At 39.8% G+C, this 16824-nt stretch overlaps 3 protein-coding genes across 3 annotated transcripts in view; 1 reads left to right on the top strand and 2 right to left on the bottom strand.

The window, feature by feature from the left end:
- Window positions 1-16824, bottom strand: part of LOC114643402 (zinc finger protein OZF-like) — a 719868-nt gene that overhangs the window by 246830 nt on the left and 456214 nt on the right. The window lies entirely within an intron of this gene.
- LOC114642003 (zinc finger protein OZF) overlaps window positions 1-16824 on the bottom strand; it is a 1360360-nt gene that overhangs the window by 1169141 nt on the left and 174395 nt on the right. The gene's annotated exons all lie outside the window — the stretch shown is intronic.
- LOC114642086 (zinc finger protein 664-like) overlaps window positions 881-16824 on the top strand; it is a 396955-nt gene continuing 381011 nt past the window's right edge. The window contains exon 1 of the mRNA XM_051921852.1: window positions 881-981. The gene's annotated coding sequence lies outside the window, so the exon portion shown is untranslated. The remainder of the gene's footprint in view (window positions 982-16824) is intronic.

Below are 16824 nucleotides of genomic sequence, written 5' to 3'. Positions count from 1 at the left end.
TGAATAGTAAAAACGTTTAATGACGAGTGTCTTGCGCATATACTGGTGTAATGACCACGTCGGCTTTAGTGAAGCGTTTCTTAGCTTCTCTGATATGATCGACATGGGGTAGAATAGATTCTGGATTGTTATAATACGTGCTACCTTACGCAAAATATGCTCATTAATTTGTTACAGATTCTAGGTGGACACGATTCCACACCAAGGAAAAAGGTGCCCCATGTAAATCGTTCATAATGTCTCCAAAATATATTTGTTAACTTACGGACAAGTACTACGTAACTGTTTTATACAAGGTCCTTATGTCAACATATGTGAGTCCCAATTAGTATTTGAACTCGGGTTAGCGCACCTTATCGCTGTGGCAAGAACAACTGCTTTTACACTTTGAGCTAAAGCAGTTCAGCAAACGAGTAAGTGACCAAATCGACTGCTGACTGCGCAGATATCAATGACGTCATTACGCTAGCGTGCCTCAAAATCACGTGACGGGCGCATTTGAAACAAGCCTCGAAGCGGTACTTTGAACTCCAGTGCGTCGAAAGATCGACACAGTGTCGAAACCTCAGTATCGAGCAGCCCATCACTAATGTCTACAATCGCTATAACGTATGGTGCTGTGGCTCTGCAAGTAGATATTATTGGAGTCTCCAAGCATTGGCATAAATCACAAGTCTTTTTAAAAAGGATGTGAACATGTATAGTAATCCTAGAAAGACCTCCTCTATGGATGGCATGATTAGATAGAACAGCTGATAAGTTTCCCGGCGCATAGTCGACGTTTTAATTTCGCCTTCAACTGTTGAGCAAACTGTCACGTGTAGCTATGGTCGCGTACGGCTGACGTCACCCAGGGCGACGGCTACTGAAGCTACGCTGCTTCCCCGCATTGTAGCGACAACTGCACGAGAGGAAGACTGCTGGGGATGAGTCAGAGGTTTCAACGAGGTTAGAAAGTTTTCCATCGCCGACAAACGGAGGGTAAGTGCTTCGGGTTTTGGGGGCGCACTTTATGCATGTATGAGTTTTAATTCGCTCCACTCAGACTTACTGCACGCGACTTGAGTGAGAGGCGCGCGGTGCGTTCGTGTTCTTCAGCTCAGCTGCGGACTTTGCTCGAGTGAATCCCCCTGTGGCCTCCCACGTGCTTTTGTTCATTGGTGTGTGTCTTCGATTCAGTTCACGTGGTCGAGTCCCATTTTTAAGAGCACCCAGACGCAACTGCTTCATACATCAAAAGCCCGGAGTCTCTTTTGGATGTTCGGTGTGCTGTGGCCCTTCTTAACCTGCGCCACTGTGTTATCAGACCAGTCCGGTTTGTTGTTTATGTGAACCCCCAGCTACTCGTAGCTCTGCACGACTTCTGTGTTCTCCTCTGTAATGGCGACTGGTCTCTGAGGCTCTTTGGCGCGCCTGAAGTCCACCAGCAGCTCTTTTGTTTTGCTGATGATGAGATGAAATCAAGGTGGTGCAGTCAGAACTGAAGTGTCAGCTCTGTGAGAAGAAAGCCCATTACAGAGACAAACGCGACCACAAGTTACAACAAAACAATATGAAGGAAGTGTGGAATGGGGTGAGGATCATCACTGGCAGCTGTAAAACATGCAGAGGAAGGTAACAAGAGCAGAGACAATGAACTGAAGCAGATCTTCAACGGGTTTGACTCATTCTTGCCAGTCCAGCCCTCTGTGTGCTCTGCAACTCCTCATCTCCAGACATACAGGCTCTCTTCATATTCATTAGGCTTTCAGGTTTTTTGCGATCCATCGTTTGTTTTTGGGGAAACAGTACATTGCCTTTGTGAGGACTGTACTATCCACAGAAAGGTTGATATAATTTGTGATACAGTGGCTGAGACCCCCAGTGTCCTGGCAGTGTGAGTCACAAAGCATTTCCCACTCAGTGTTCTCAAAGATGTCTTTCAGAGCCTCCTCAGTTTTTCTTGTCCATTCCTGAATGGTCCTAGTGGTAATTGGCAGCTGCTGGACAATGAGTTTATATGTGGGTATGAGCTGTAACAAATTATGGTTTGATTGGCATAAAGTTTGCAAAGCACCAGAGTTATATGCCTCTTTAATACTGGCGCACAAGAAGTCTAGGGTCTTGTTTTCCTTTGCTGTACACTCTACAAAATGCTACAAAAATCAGTGAGGGTGGATGAAAGTGAAACAGGGTCAAACACCCCAAAAATTGTGATGAAAGCACGGGGATGGTCAGTAGAGTTTGCTTATTACAGAGTATACTGTGTCTGTTGTGATTGCTGCATCTGCCGAGGGGAGATATTAACTATCAGCACAATGGCATGTGAAAACTCAGCATTTAATAAGATTGTAAGCAACCCACCCCCACCCCATAAAAGCACTACATTCAGGCCCGGTGCTTTAGATAGATAGATACTTTATTAATCCCAATGGGAAATTCACATTAATCCCAATGGGATTTAATTTTAATAGTAATGTGTCCAGTGTTGCACCATTTTTCATTCTCAACAATGGCAAGTCCACCTTCTTTCTTCCTACCACTTTTGTTTCTGCTTCTGTGCATCCACACAATTTTAAATCCATCCAGTGCACCCATAGAGTCCGGTGTTTCAGCTCTAAGCCTCATCTAACTGAAGCACATGAAACTGCTGAGTTTGTGTTCCGTTTGGCTCCTGACCAGCTGAGAGCTCATCCATTTTATTCACCGTTGATCTTTTCATGCCCATAGGGACAGAAGGCAGCTATGATGTGTGCTTCTTATCTTGTTGTGGAGTCGGACACCTGCTCTTTTTACCTCAGCCTCCTCTCTGTAGCTCTGTTGGCAGCTCAGCAATTAGATCAGGCACTCTGGGAGACAAAGGGCGCAGGTCTGGCAGTTGCTGTCGCAGGTAGGCGAGTCAAACCTTCCTCAACACTTTGGTTATCGAAGATCTCCAGAAAAAAAAATAACAACAAAGAAAACCAAACACGGGTGCTGCTGTTACATGTGGCCATTCGTGGTAGCACTGGATGTTGCTTTTGACAATCCATGCATTGCTTGAATGGACAATTATGTAAAAGTTATTTACTTTTCTTTCGTTATGAAATATGACAAACTCCCAGATTTTATTGCTAAAGCCAAACCAGTAATGCCTGTTAGTGAGTATTAGAGAAGTTAATAGAGATTTGTGGGTTCTGTTACTGCCTCACAGTTCTAGCTGACTGAATTTGTATCTCAGCCTGATTTTTAATTCTCTATGCAGTTTCCATGTCTGCTCTTTTATTCTTATTTTCTCCATTTCTCTAAAGATGCTCAGGTTTAGAGGCATGGCAAGTCTGACTTATCTTGGTGTGGTCGTGGACTTGAATGTGAGTGTACCCTATGATGGTCTATAGCTCTTTCCTGACCTGTACAGGTACTCTGGTTTTTGCCCCAATTCCCAATTTGTTTTGTACTGGACTATGGTGGTGAGATGGAAGTTAAGTCCAATTTGGTGACTGCTACATGTAACTGTATCATGCAGAGCCCAACCAGGCTGTGTGGGTCACCCCTTTGTGCCACTCTTATGTTAACACCACTGTCAGGACTAGAATCCCTCTTCTGGGCAAGATCCACTTTCATTAAATTTAAGGGTCAATAATGAGATGTTTTTTTTCTGGCCCCTCTACTGATGATTACCCATAGCAAACTGGTCCATCAGGATCTCGCATCTCCAGACAATGGAGCTCTAAGGAAGACAGAGGCACATGAGACCTCCACCATGCCAACATCACTGAACTAGGAGGTGCTAGAGCAAGATATGGCTTGTATCTATAGAAAAAATACTTCAGGTCATGTGCAAAATCTGCTTAATGTACACATTCTGGTAAGTTAAGCATATCAGTACACCATGTCATTACAGAACATGGCATTGGGGAAAAAAAAATAATGCATATTCTTTGTGCTATAGTCAGACATACAGTATATTTACTTTAAGTAAAACTAAAACAAATGGTACAATGAGGCCAGTAACTCTGGTCTTAAGTTAGCTTCTTGAAAAGAACAAATGGTAGTTTTTTCTTAACAAAAAGAAGCATATCTGCCTTTTCACCAGCAAGACTGCTTCTCTTTTCATTTACTGTATTTGAAAAAGCTTAAAGGTGTTTAGTGTCTACACTGGTACAAGGTGCCATCGCTGCCTTGGCCAAGGTTGGGAAACAGGCAGCACTGCTTTTCCAATACTGCAGGGTGCAGTTATTACTGGAGACAGGGGGCTCGCTGAGAGAGTTATTCAGCTTAAAAAGTTTATATAAAAAAACAAAACAACAACAAATTTACAAACATTTACCTATATTATAATAAAGTAAATTATTAATAGTTTGACCAGATATGTGGTAAAGAAAAACAAGACAACCGCCTGTACCAACCACCGCCATTAATTCAAACTTGTGATGTATAGTGCTTTGGGTCATGTAAAGGGCATTCTGTATAAAGTGTGATGTGGATGTACTTTTAAGAGATTCAGCACAAGCTGTTCCACAGTGAAACACAGGTGTGCCTTGAAATATTGAGAGACTGCTGTATATAGTGTGTTTATTTTAGGGTGATTTTGTTTTAAAGTAATGCTTAGATTAAAACTGGAGTAGATCTTGTCTTAAAATCTTCTACAGTTTAGACTTAGGAGCAAGGTTATTATAGTTAACGAAAACTAAAATCAAAACTGAAACTATTGTTAAAAAAACATTTTCGTAAACTGAAATAAAATAATTAACAAAACTGAAATGAAAAACTAAAACTAAATGAAACTATAAAAGTAGCTGGAAAGACTAACTGAAATAAAATAATAATTTACCAAAATATTTTTAGTTTTCGTTTTTGCTGTTAGTCTTTAACCCTCAAACTTTCTCTAAAACAGAAAGTCGTCCACCACGAGCTGCCCGCATATATTCATCCAGTGAACGGGGGCTGGTGACGGAGGGTGGCTGTTCACACAGCATTTGTGGTGACAGAGCAAGCTGAGTGCGGGTGCGTCAAGCGTGAGAAATAGAAAGCGATTTGCGCGTTGCCTTTCTTTGTGCTCGTTGTATATCAAGATGTAATTCATACGGCTGAAATCAGAATTTAGTGGTCAACAAAACGTTTACCATATGGACAAAAAAATCAAGAGTGAGTAACGTTTCAGTTTATTTCTCAGGTGTCTGCTTTTTATTGACAGCAGTTCACCTGCCACTTCGCACAGGAGAAATCGTTTTTACTTTCTCATATACGAAGTATAGAGAAAGTATAGTAATCATGAAAAAATTCAACCTCGATATTTTGATGAATCTTGACGTTATAGACTAACCAGTGTCCAACAATACTGTTTTTTGGAATTGTGTGTGTACGTGCGCGCATGTATGTGTGTGTCTGTTTGTGTGTAAACACGATAATTAAAAAACGCAACTAGATAGATGGATGAAATTCGGCATGTGGTTGTTACACCACAGTTATAGATCTGTATTAACTTTTGGGCCAATCCATCAACCGGAAGTGGTACTTTACCTGAACACATAATTTTTTTTTTTTTTACTTATACAGCTGCAGAGTTCAATTTATTTAACTTTACTTTTATAATAATTGTCCATCTATCCATTATCCAACCCACTATATCCTAACTACAGGGTCACGGGGGGTCTGCTGGAGCTAATCCCAACCAATACAGGGCGCAAGGCAGGAAACAAACTCCTGGCAGGGTGCCAGCCCACCACAGTATAATAATTGTTCAATATATTATTAATTTGATTTGTTGTTGATGGTTCCTTAATGTACATAATATAAAAATATAATCATTGTCTTGCGGTTTACTCCTCAAATATCCATCCCCATATCTGAGTATACAAGAAAGTCAAAGGGAGAGCACTCCTGGTTTTTCAAAATAAAATGGCACTGATTGAGAGACTGACTAGGTCATCATATACAGGTAAGATCAGCATATTGTTGCTGACCAATCACTTTTGCTTTAAAAACATCGTTTAACAACGAAGCGATACAAACAAAAGTAGAGAGTCTGACAAGTGATGAAAAACCAAACATGCTAATGGGTTTTTGTATTTATTCCATATTTATTCATTTATCTTTTTTAGTTCATATTCACAACTCAAAATACCTGATACTGTGAAAGTAATCCATTAGCAGAATTATATTTTAAAATATTTGTCTCCCTTTTTTCAATGTTTTTCTCTCTCCAAGTAGATAGTTGAAATATCATATTTTTTTTGTTCTTAACATCAGCCTTATCATACATATTGCATACCAGGGATTTTTCCTGCCTTGCATCGAACCCTGCTGCGGTAGGCTCCAGATTTCCATCAATCCTACTCTGGATAAACAGGTTTAGATAATGTATATATTGTTCTTAACTTCAGACGCGGTCTCTGTTGTTTTATGCCTGTCCATACTCCTATTACCCGCTCTTGCTCTGCTCATTATGGGTATACTGTCCTTTATGGTGGTCTATTCAAGACTCACTGCCCCTAACCTTGACACTACATGCTTGTTGTTCTTTGTTTCTGTCAATACAGCTAGGTGGGGTCTGCACACTCATCCAAGTCTAAGAGCCCTGTTCGTCCAAAGCCCCTGTGATTTTCATGAGAAAATATTTTAAAAATTATAAAATTGTGTAAAATTGTTCATATTCATTGTCTAGTTTTGATTATTTTTGTTTTTATCAGACAAAAACAAAACCAGATAGTAAACCAGGCAGTGTAGTAAGCTTCCACTAACATTAAACTCATATCCAAATCTGTTAAGTGTACAGTTCTGACTGATTGTGACACAAAACTAACTCCGTAGGCACTCCATGCCATAATTACTAAAACTAAAACTGAAACTAATATATATAAAAATAAAATAGAAATGTCTTTGTGAAATAATAACTAAACTAAAACTAAAAATACACGATGAAGGAAAACTAAAACTAAACTGAATTTCCAAGTAAGGTCAGAAAAAATATAGAAATAAAAACTAATAGAAAAAGGCAAAACTATAATAACCTTGCTTAGGAGACAAATCTTTCACAAGGTACAAAACTTGAAGCTGTATTTTACCAAGCAGACGAACCTGTTCCTCCTTTTTGTTAAGTACCCACTAAATTAAATTCCTTCAATATTTTTCCGCAGATACTAGAATGTCTAAAATGGAAAACCCACAAACTGCGCCACTGCAATAACAGTTTTGTTGTTCATCTGGCAAACAAATTAAAAAAAAAAAAAAAAAAAAAAACACCTGACAACAAGGTGAGGTGATGCCATTAACATGTTCCTCTTCTTCTCAGCTAATGTTTGCGGAGCAGTTTGGCCCACACTCTTAAGTTACGCTTGGTCCCAACAAGCCGCCGTGCTAGCTGCGAGTTTTTGGCAAATGCACGATAATACTGATTGGATATTAGGAAGCAGCAGTGTATGGCTTGGGTTTTTTTCTTTTTTTTTAATTTATTCCTAAGTTTATTATTATTAATTCGGGATGTCTGGTCTTCCCAATTAGTATGACTATTGTTAGAAAGTTTGTGATTCTGTTATTTTAACTCGGCGGCAGTTGAATGTGATTTTACAGCCACATACAAATTTTCTTCAAGAATTTCTTCATACATCTCCAGGAATGATGCAGCAACATCTGAGTGCAAATCTTTTTCTCTTGTGGTTCGCTGTTGCTCTCTGCATCTCCTTCACCAGCTGACATCTCGACCAGTTGTTTCTGAAGTGCTTCTTGCGCTTGTTTTTTTGGTCTCTCAGTCACAAAATCAATCTTTGTACAGTAATCCCTCACCTATCGCGGGGGTTACGTTCCAGAGCCCCCCGCGATAGGTGAAAATCCGCAAAGTAGCGACCTATATTTATTTTATTATTTATACATATTTTAAGGCTTTATAAACCCTTCCCACACTCTTATAAACCTTTCTCACTCTCTTGTTAACCTTTCCCACACTCTTATAAACACTTCCTATGCTTTTAAATCTTTCTACACTCTTAAACACCTCAGACCAACACTGCACACTGCACACAGCGATCAGACGTCAATGTGTCTGCACTCGCTTTGTGAAGGGGGCAGCTGAACTCACGCTGAGCAGAAATGGACTTTGTGCTGCTTCTGCCAAAATGCCTGCTTGTCGCTCTGCGCGTTCGGAAGGAGGTGTGTGGGTGTGTGAGAGCTGAACGCACCTTCGCTCAAACCCCCCCTCCCCGGAAGCGCAGTAAGCTCCTGCCACTTTGCATTGTCAAGGGGGTGGGGAGCTGAATGAACGCTAAGGAGAAGTGGACTTTGTGCTGGCTTTGTGCTGCTTTTCGCTCTGCGTGTCAATAATTTAAAAGCCTGTACATCACCAATTTTCCTGCCTCACTGTCTTGTCTTGCGTGAAGTTAAAATGTTTTATAATAGTGAGATGTTACTCATATCCTTAGCCCGACATCCACATATCATATGTGTTAACAAAGTGTGTTTTATAAGTTTACATGTGTTTAAAGCATGTGGGATGGGTATTTTAAGGCTTAAACTATAAAAATGTTTATTTATATGGTCTTTCTATATCGCGGATTTTCTCCTGTTGCTGATGGGTCTGGAACATAACTTCAGCGATAGGCGGGCAATCACTTGTATTTAAAAACCCGCGAAGTCGTGAATCCGCGAAAAGTGAACCGTGAAGTAGCGAGGGATTACTGTACTGTGGATCAAGGACAGTAGATAGATAGGATAGTGGCTCATTGAAGTGTTATGTGACGGCCTCCAAAAGTATGATGTTCACCGTCCAAACTCCGGAATCTGTCTTGCCACCCTTGCTAAGCAGACTTTTAAGCGCTTCAACAGACAAAATCACGTCCACAATTGTAGATGAATGCGCACTCATGTCTTTAGTAAGTTGCTTGAATGGTTTGAGTAGAGTAATCCGGTTTTCCACAAGTGCACACTGATGCACCGTGGAAGAGGCAGGACGCTCGTATTCAGCACCATACGCAGCAGGAGTGAGCTTCTGATCAACCAGCATATAATAAGTGCTGTTCCGACGAGTCTGCACGTCCTGCTGAAGCATTCTTGTTGGGGTACCAAAGTCTTTTTGCATTTCTCTCAGCGTGAAATAGCGAGCTGCAGGTTCTTAAAATGAGTAACTATTTGCCTTCCAATGGTAACACAGTCGGAGATGCTTCTCTGGTTCAATAAGCCTTCATTTACAGCAAGCAGCAAAGTGTGAACCATGCAACTTGAACTTCTATTGCCACTTTCTTCTATAGCTTTTGCCATATTGCGAGCATTGTCACGAAGCACAACATGCAGGTTACTTTTTGAAATGTTCCACTTCATTAACATGGAATTGAAAGCATCTGCAGTGAAAGTTGCAGAATGAGAACCGTAGAAATCATTATTATGCAAGACCACTCTTTTTGCCTCCAAATATTCGTCAATCCAGTGTGCCATTAGACTTCACATGCTCATGGGGCTGAGCTCCACATATCTGTAGTGAAGCTACTTCTGGTGACATTGTTTCTTAAAAGCCTGAGGATATGAATAGCAATCACATTATATAATGCAGGCAGTTAGACATCTGCAAAGTATTGCCGGCTTTGAAGTTCTAAATGATGTAGTAGCTGATGAAATCCCTCATCCTCAGCTCAGGAATTGAGTGCGATCATTTCCATTATTTTAGTAGTTATGCCTTTAGCTCTGGTGTAGTCTTGAAGAAATGTTGTCATGTTTTGAAGGGTTTGCTGTATGATGCTACCGCTAGTGAGCCCGGTACCATCTGATTTAACTTTTGTTTTGGTAGTATTGGTTACTAAAAATTCAGTGTATAATTCGTTAGTTTGGTTGTTCAGATGGCTAATGTGTTATTGAAAGATTTAATTCTGCAGCCTCCTCACAATATCTCATCTTTGCATAAAGAGCAGGTAGCAACTCTGTTGTCTTCCTTTTTTACAGAAAAATATGACCACACGGCTGCTTCTGTCAGCAAAATTAGGAAACCCCGTGAGGTGTGGTTTTTTTGTGAGCTCAAGGGGCTGTGCTTGCATGCGTATTTTTTTGCAGCTTAATGTCTGCTTCACCGAACAATGAAGGCAACATTTAATTATTTAGTGACATAACAATGTTGACAAGCCTGAATTATATCGGTCGGCTGTATTGGGTAAAATGTACACCTCTGCCTGATTTCGATTTTTTAATGAACATCAGCCGATGACAATACAGTTCCCGATATATTGTGCATCTCTACTATTTATGATGGTGTATGTTTATGTGGAACGTTTACTTCCATAATATAAAGTTGATAAATGTGAAACTTGTTGCTTCCAGTTGTTGAAAACCACAGTACAATTTTGTTTCAGAAATTTTAATGTGAAGCCTGTAAACGTTCATTTAGACTTTTAACATTTAGCTGCTGTCCCCTGTCATCAAGCTCCCTTTGTTCAGTTTATTTTGTAAAACCTCTGCTGACGCCTAATGCCTCTGTCATACACGATGTATGAGCCAAGTTCTGTATTAATGTTTTTATGCTCAGTAATTTGAAAATGTAACATTTATTCTGTAGCTCAAGATTAGTTTATATATTAAGAATAGGTCTAGATAATTATTCAGTTCTAATGGGGTATTGTTACTTTAAGAAGGTGTGCTGGGTAGCGGGAATTAGGAAGTTATTGTAAGTTTTTATGTGGATTGATAAGGCCGTGGAAACACTCGGGTTTTCTTACCGTGTCTGTCTTGAGTTTCATTTTGACTGTGGAAATATGTAACATGGAAAATAAATGTTTGTTTTTATACAATAACAGTGGATTAATGTGAAACGTCAAGGACTGGACACACGTAAGTTCCTGTCATAGCCATACATTTTTTCGCACCTACAGTTCTATTTCCTTTATTTGCTGTGTTGACTCTGTAGTACTGAGCAGTTCAGTTCTTATTCCTGTTTTATAATTTGTGTAAAGAGCCTTTTGATGGTGTCTGCTGTAGGAAATGTTAATTGAGCTTGTTGCTACCAATGTCATGTCTTCTAAAAAAAATTGTGATTTATTTGCCATATCAAGCAAGATGAACATGTGGCCTTTAAGATACCATCTCAGCTTGTGCACTAGCTATTCTTCAGCAAGGTCAGGGATAATGTCACCCTCATCCAACTCCAGTGCAGACAAGTCTTCCACCTTTCCAATTGAGCACAGTTGCCCCTCGGAGTAAAGTGGATGCTTCAACCTCTGTTACAGCCAATCCCCGTAAGCTATGGACAGCCAAAGTTATGGTCCTGTTGAGAGCTGTAAGCTTGATGAGATGATCTGTGTCTTATAAGGGTTTTTAAAGGAAGGAATAGAGGCCTTGAGATTGCTTTCTTGAGTTTGCATAAAAGTCCATTCTTTTAACTGACCACTGGTGCAAAGTGCTGTCCATCATTGTTACTCCTCCTTGATTTATTGTCCTTTGTTTGAAATTGAGTGTCCATCTTGTGCCTGTGAGAAACGTCCCTGCATGTTAACATGGTCTGGTATGGATTGTCTTACCAGGTAAGGCATGAAGGCTGTGTTCAGGTGAGGGGCCCGGCCATGGAAACTGAGAGTTTTTAGCTGGCAATACAAGTGTCTGGCAGCAGCATTTTAAAACAGGACTTGTGTTCTAGCGTTGTTAAAAATGGTAATGTCAGTCTGTCCTGCACTGCTGTTGACAAAGCCATCCGAAATAAAGACGGGTTGATTGTCACTCTGTACACTGGCCTGTCCCACACTGTTCATTGTCTTTGTCTGTAAATTCGTTTTCATAACTCTTAACAATTGGTAGCCAAAATTCATTTTTCAAGTTGAAAACCTGCTCTTCAGTATTTACACCTGAAAACTAGTCCTGACTGATGCTGTTGGTTTTCTTTTTGATCCGATACCAGATGATACTGAGGGCAGCCAGAGTGTCATCTTGTAGGAATGGTTAATAAAATCTTAATGTGTGTGTGGACGTCAAAAAGTCACATTTTAAACATTGTGCATTAGTAGATTATTATATATGGTGCCAAAGATCAGACTTGTTTACTTTTTTTTATTAACAGAAATTAGTAAACGTGTTCAGTTCCTCCAAACGATCTGTGAAAGAACAAAAAGCATTAGTGTTAGATGTTATTTTTTGCTGTAAAACTTGCAAAACTCTAACAGTACACGGTGTGAAGTGTAAAATGTATAATAACAAAGCAAATACCAAGCGAGTGTCACTTTCAGATTCATCAGAATCTGTTTTGGTTTCCCTGTCTGTTTCAGTTGCACTGCATGAAGACAGATTCAGTTTGTCATCACTGCTGATGAGGGGCTCACCAACATCACTGCTCATATCCTTGTCAAGAGCAGGCAACACTTAGGCTGTGAAAAACTAGGGAAGCCATTATTACTGGGTACTCCTACAGGTGAGAGAAGATGCTCCCATACCATTGAATGGGTAACACTTGGGATTGCCGCTTTTAGCACAACCCAAGTGAAATAAAGCTAATTTTGAGGGATTTTTTATTTTTATTATTTTTTAAAAACAAAATGGACATGATAAATTTCGAAATTAATCAGATCACTAGGACAACATTTTTTCACTTAAGAAACATAACAAAAGTTAGACCTCTTATATCATTGAAAGATGCTGAGAAATTAGTTCACTCTTTTGTTTTCAGTCGGCTAGATTACTGTAACGCACTCCTCTCAGGTCTACCCAACAAAAGACATAAATCGTTTGCAACTAGTGCAGAATGCAGCTGCTAGAATCCTAACTAGGAAAAGAAAATCTGAGCACATCTCTCCAGTTTTGATGTCACTACACTGGTTACCTGTGTCATTCAGAATTTACTTTTAAAATACTGCTTATGGTTTACAAAGCCTTAAATAATCTCGCTCCATCTTATATCGGAATGTCTGACACCCTATATTCCAAATCGTAACCTCAGATCCTCAAATGAGTGTCTGCTTAGAATTCCAAGAGCTAAACTTAAAAGGAGTGGCGGGGCGGCCTTCTGCTGTTACGCACCTAAAATCTGGAATAGCCTTCCAATAGGAATTTCCCAGGCTAATACAGTGGAGCACTTTAAAAAAAAAAAAAAACTGCTGAAAACACATTACAGTAATCCCTCCTCCATCGCAGGGGTTGCGTTCCAGAACCCCCCGCGAAAGGTGAAAATCCGCGAAGTAGGATTTTAAGCCCTTATAAACTCTCCCACACTATTATAAACATTTCCCGCACAATTATACAGCGTAAACCCTTTGTATCCTCTTAGATATTAGGTAAGATTTGTTGAAATTATGTATGTAAACACAGTTTATATACAGTAAAACCTAAATATTATTTTAAAGATCTCGAGCGTCTCTGATATCACATATGTTACAGCCATTATGACAGACAGGCCACCAGCAATAAATACGTATAGGTTGGATGTGAAGCGTCGGTGCACAGCCATTTTAAGATCTCTCCAGAGATGTTCAATCGGATTCAAGTCTGGGCTCTGGCTGGACCACTCAAGGACATTCACAGAGTTGTCCTGAAGCCACTCCTTTGATATCTTGACTGTGTGCTTAGGGTCGTTGTCCTGCTGAAAGATGAACCATCGCCCCAGTCTGAGATCAAGAGCGCTGTGGAGCAGGTTTTCATCCAGGATGACTCTGTATATTGCTGCAGTCATCTTTCCCTTTATCCTGACTAGCCTCCCAGTTCCTGCCGCTGAAAACCATCCCCACATTATGATGCTGCCACCACCATGCTTCCCTGTAGGGATGGTGCCAGGTTTCCTCCAAACGTGACGCCTGGCCTTTCACACTAAAGAGTTCAATATTTGTCTCATCAGACCAGAGAATTTTCTTTCTCATGGTCTGAGAGTCTTTCAGGTGCCTTTTGGCAAACTCCAGACAGGCTGCCATGTGCCTTCTACTAAGGAGTTCCAAATCATGTCCAACCAACTGAATTTACCACAGGTGGACTCCAATTAAGCTGCAGAAACATCTCGAGGATGATCAGGGGAAACAGGATGCACCTGAGCTCAATTTTGTGCTTCATGGCAAAGGCTTTGAATATTTATGTACATGTGCTTTCTCAATTTTTTTATTTTTAATAAATTTACAAAAATCTAAAGTAAACATTTTTCACGTTGTCACTATGGGGTGTTGTGTGTAGAATTCTGAGGAAAAAAATGAATTTAATCCATTTTGGAATAAGGCTGCACCATAACAAAATGTGGAAAAAGTGATGTGAATACTTTCCAGATGCACTGTATATATGTGTGTGTGAATATATATATATATATATATATATATATATATATATATATATATATATATAAATAAAATTTGCAGCTGGAAATCCACAAAGGGAGAAAAAAAATTAATCACGTATCATAAAGTAGTTTTTATTCCCGAGCTTTCAACCCCTGCCAGGGGTCTTCATCAGAGGATAATGCTTAGACTTACAAGAATCACAGGCAATATATAGCAAAACATTACGTGGGGGGGGGGTATTGGGTGTACAGTTTATTTATTATGAACATGCTCTTCTTAAGTTTGCATATGCTGGATTCATGTCCAAGTGTCTGTTGATGGCATTCTCATTTGATAGCCAAGATTCGGCCAGCTCTCTGGCACTTTTAGTACTGGCCTTAAATTTTACTTGTACATTGTCCCAGTTAAATGTATGTCCTGTTGATTTATCCTGTTGATTTAGTATGCGTGTAAATCAGTGGTCGTGAGTCCTTTCTTCTGACGGCGTTGCGATGTTCCTGTATACGTGTTGCGATTCTTTTTGAAGTTTGTCCTATGTATACCGCTGAGCAAGAACTGCATGGAATGCTATAAACTGCGTTTTGTGTTTCTGCTATCGATTTCTTGTTTTTAGCATTAAACAGGAATGTGCGCAAATTGTTTGTGGGTTTGTGTGCTATTCTGACACCTGACTTGGCCAGGATGCGTGCTGTACCTTCAGACACCTTGTGGTGATAAGGGAGTGAGTGCCAGGTGGGGTGGGGGTTCTGATTCAATTCGATTGTTTGCTGAGTTTTTTGGCGTCTTCTGTGTAAGCTCTGATTAATGAATGTTTTTGAGTATCCGTTTGAAGTGAAAAGGTGGAAGACATAGCGTCTCTCATTCCTTTTTGTTTCCTTCGTATTACAATGGGTGTGGACTCTTCTGAATAGAGTTTGAACACAGCTCCGTTTTTGAGATATCGGGTGGTTGCTGGTGAAGTATAATATCTTGTCTGCGTAGCATTCTTTACGGTAAACACTTGTGGTCAGGTTGGCGTCATTATTTCTTTTGATGTAGATGTCCAGGAAGCTGATGTGTTGATTGATTTTTTTCCATTGTGAATTGGATTGCAGGGAATATTGTGTTGATGTGGTTGTAGAATTCATTCAGCTGGTTATTTTTTAGTATGACGAATGTGTCGTCTGCGTATCCAAATTTTGGGTGTGGACTGGGATAGAGCCATGTTTTCAAATCGCTGCATTACCAGTTCCGATAGAAGTCCTGATAACGGCGATCCCATTGGCATGCCTTCTTTCTGAGTGTAGTATTTGCCGTTGAAATGAAAGTGAGTTTTCTGGCAAAATGATATTAGCTGCATTATGTCTTTAATGGATAGTTTAGTTCTTGTTTCTATGGTGGGGTCGCTTTCCAGTCTCATTAATAGTGTTTATGTGGCCAGATGAATCGGAATCATAGTGTATAGCGACACAAAAAAAAAAATAACTACTTTATGATACGTGATTCATTTTTTTCTCCCCTTGTGGATCTCCATCTGCAAATATGCAAACCGTATCACAAACCTTCTCTTCCATATATATATATATATATATATATATATATATTATATATCTATACTAATAAAAGGCAAAGCCCTCACTGACTGACTGACTGACTCATCACTAATTCTCCAACTTCCCGTGTAGGTAGAAGGCTGAAATTTGGCAGGCTCATTCCTTACAGCTTACTTACAAAAGTTAGGCAGGTTTCATTTCGAAACTCTACGCGTAATGGTCATAACTTGAACCTGTTTGACTGACTCACTCATCACTAATTCTCCAACTTCCCGTGTAGGTAGAAGGCTGAAATTTGGCAATCTCATTCCTTACAGCTTACTTACAAAAGTTAGGCAGGTTTCATTTCGAAATTCTACGCGTAATGGTCATAACTGGAACCTGTTTTTTGTCCATATACTCTAATGGAGGAGGCGGAGTCACGTATTGCGTCATCACGTATTACGCCTCCTACGTAATCACGTGAACTGAAAACGAGGAAGAGATTTACTGCACAAGTCAAACGCGGGAACGAAGGTAAATTACGTTAATTGTTGAGTGTCTTTTAATACTGTGTAATTGTTGAGTGTCTTTTAATACTGTGTAAGCATACGTATTAACACATGTGCAATTAAACGTGTGCAATTACGGGGTGATTTCTCAGGCTTAAAAGCTCGCCTTTTATTAAAAAGGTAAATGCAAACTCTTTTCATTCTGAAGGGTACAAACCACGTTAGATTTCAGCCGTTAAACGCGCAAAAATGTCAGTACACCAGATAAATAAGCGCAACATATTATCAGTTGTATTGTATACTTACAATACATATAGACATGTGTTAATCGTTAACTAATATTATGGGATGGTGTTTTTCGACTCGCGCCTTGATTTAAACGATTGCATGTCTTGGTGGTTTTGTGTAGCTTATTGTCAATATCTTTACACCTCTTTTTAAGACTTAATTTAAAAAGGTTTTCTTTTCTTCTTAATTAAAATTTAAAAGCAATACTTAACCGCTGCGAAGCCCCTCTAGTGCTGACGTCCGAGGTTTGATTACCGTAAGCGAGTGCAGTGAGTGTGTACGCCTGATGAGCCAAGAATAAGGGGGAAAGACATGTCGCGTACTCTTTGCATTATTTGA

This window comes from Erpetoichthys calabaricus, assembly GCF_900747795.2.
Source record: "Erpetoichthys calabaricus chromosome 1 unlocalized genomic scaffold, fErpCal1.3 SUPER_1_unloc_27, whole genome shotgun sequence".
Classification (NCBI taxonomy): Eukaryota; Metazoa; Chordata; class Cladistia; order Polypteriformes; family Polypteridae; genus Erpetoichthys; species Erpetoichthys calabaricus.
This window is presented reverse-complemented; position numbering and strand designations above follow the sequence as displayed.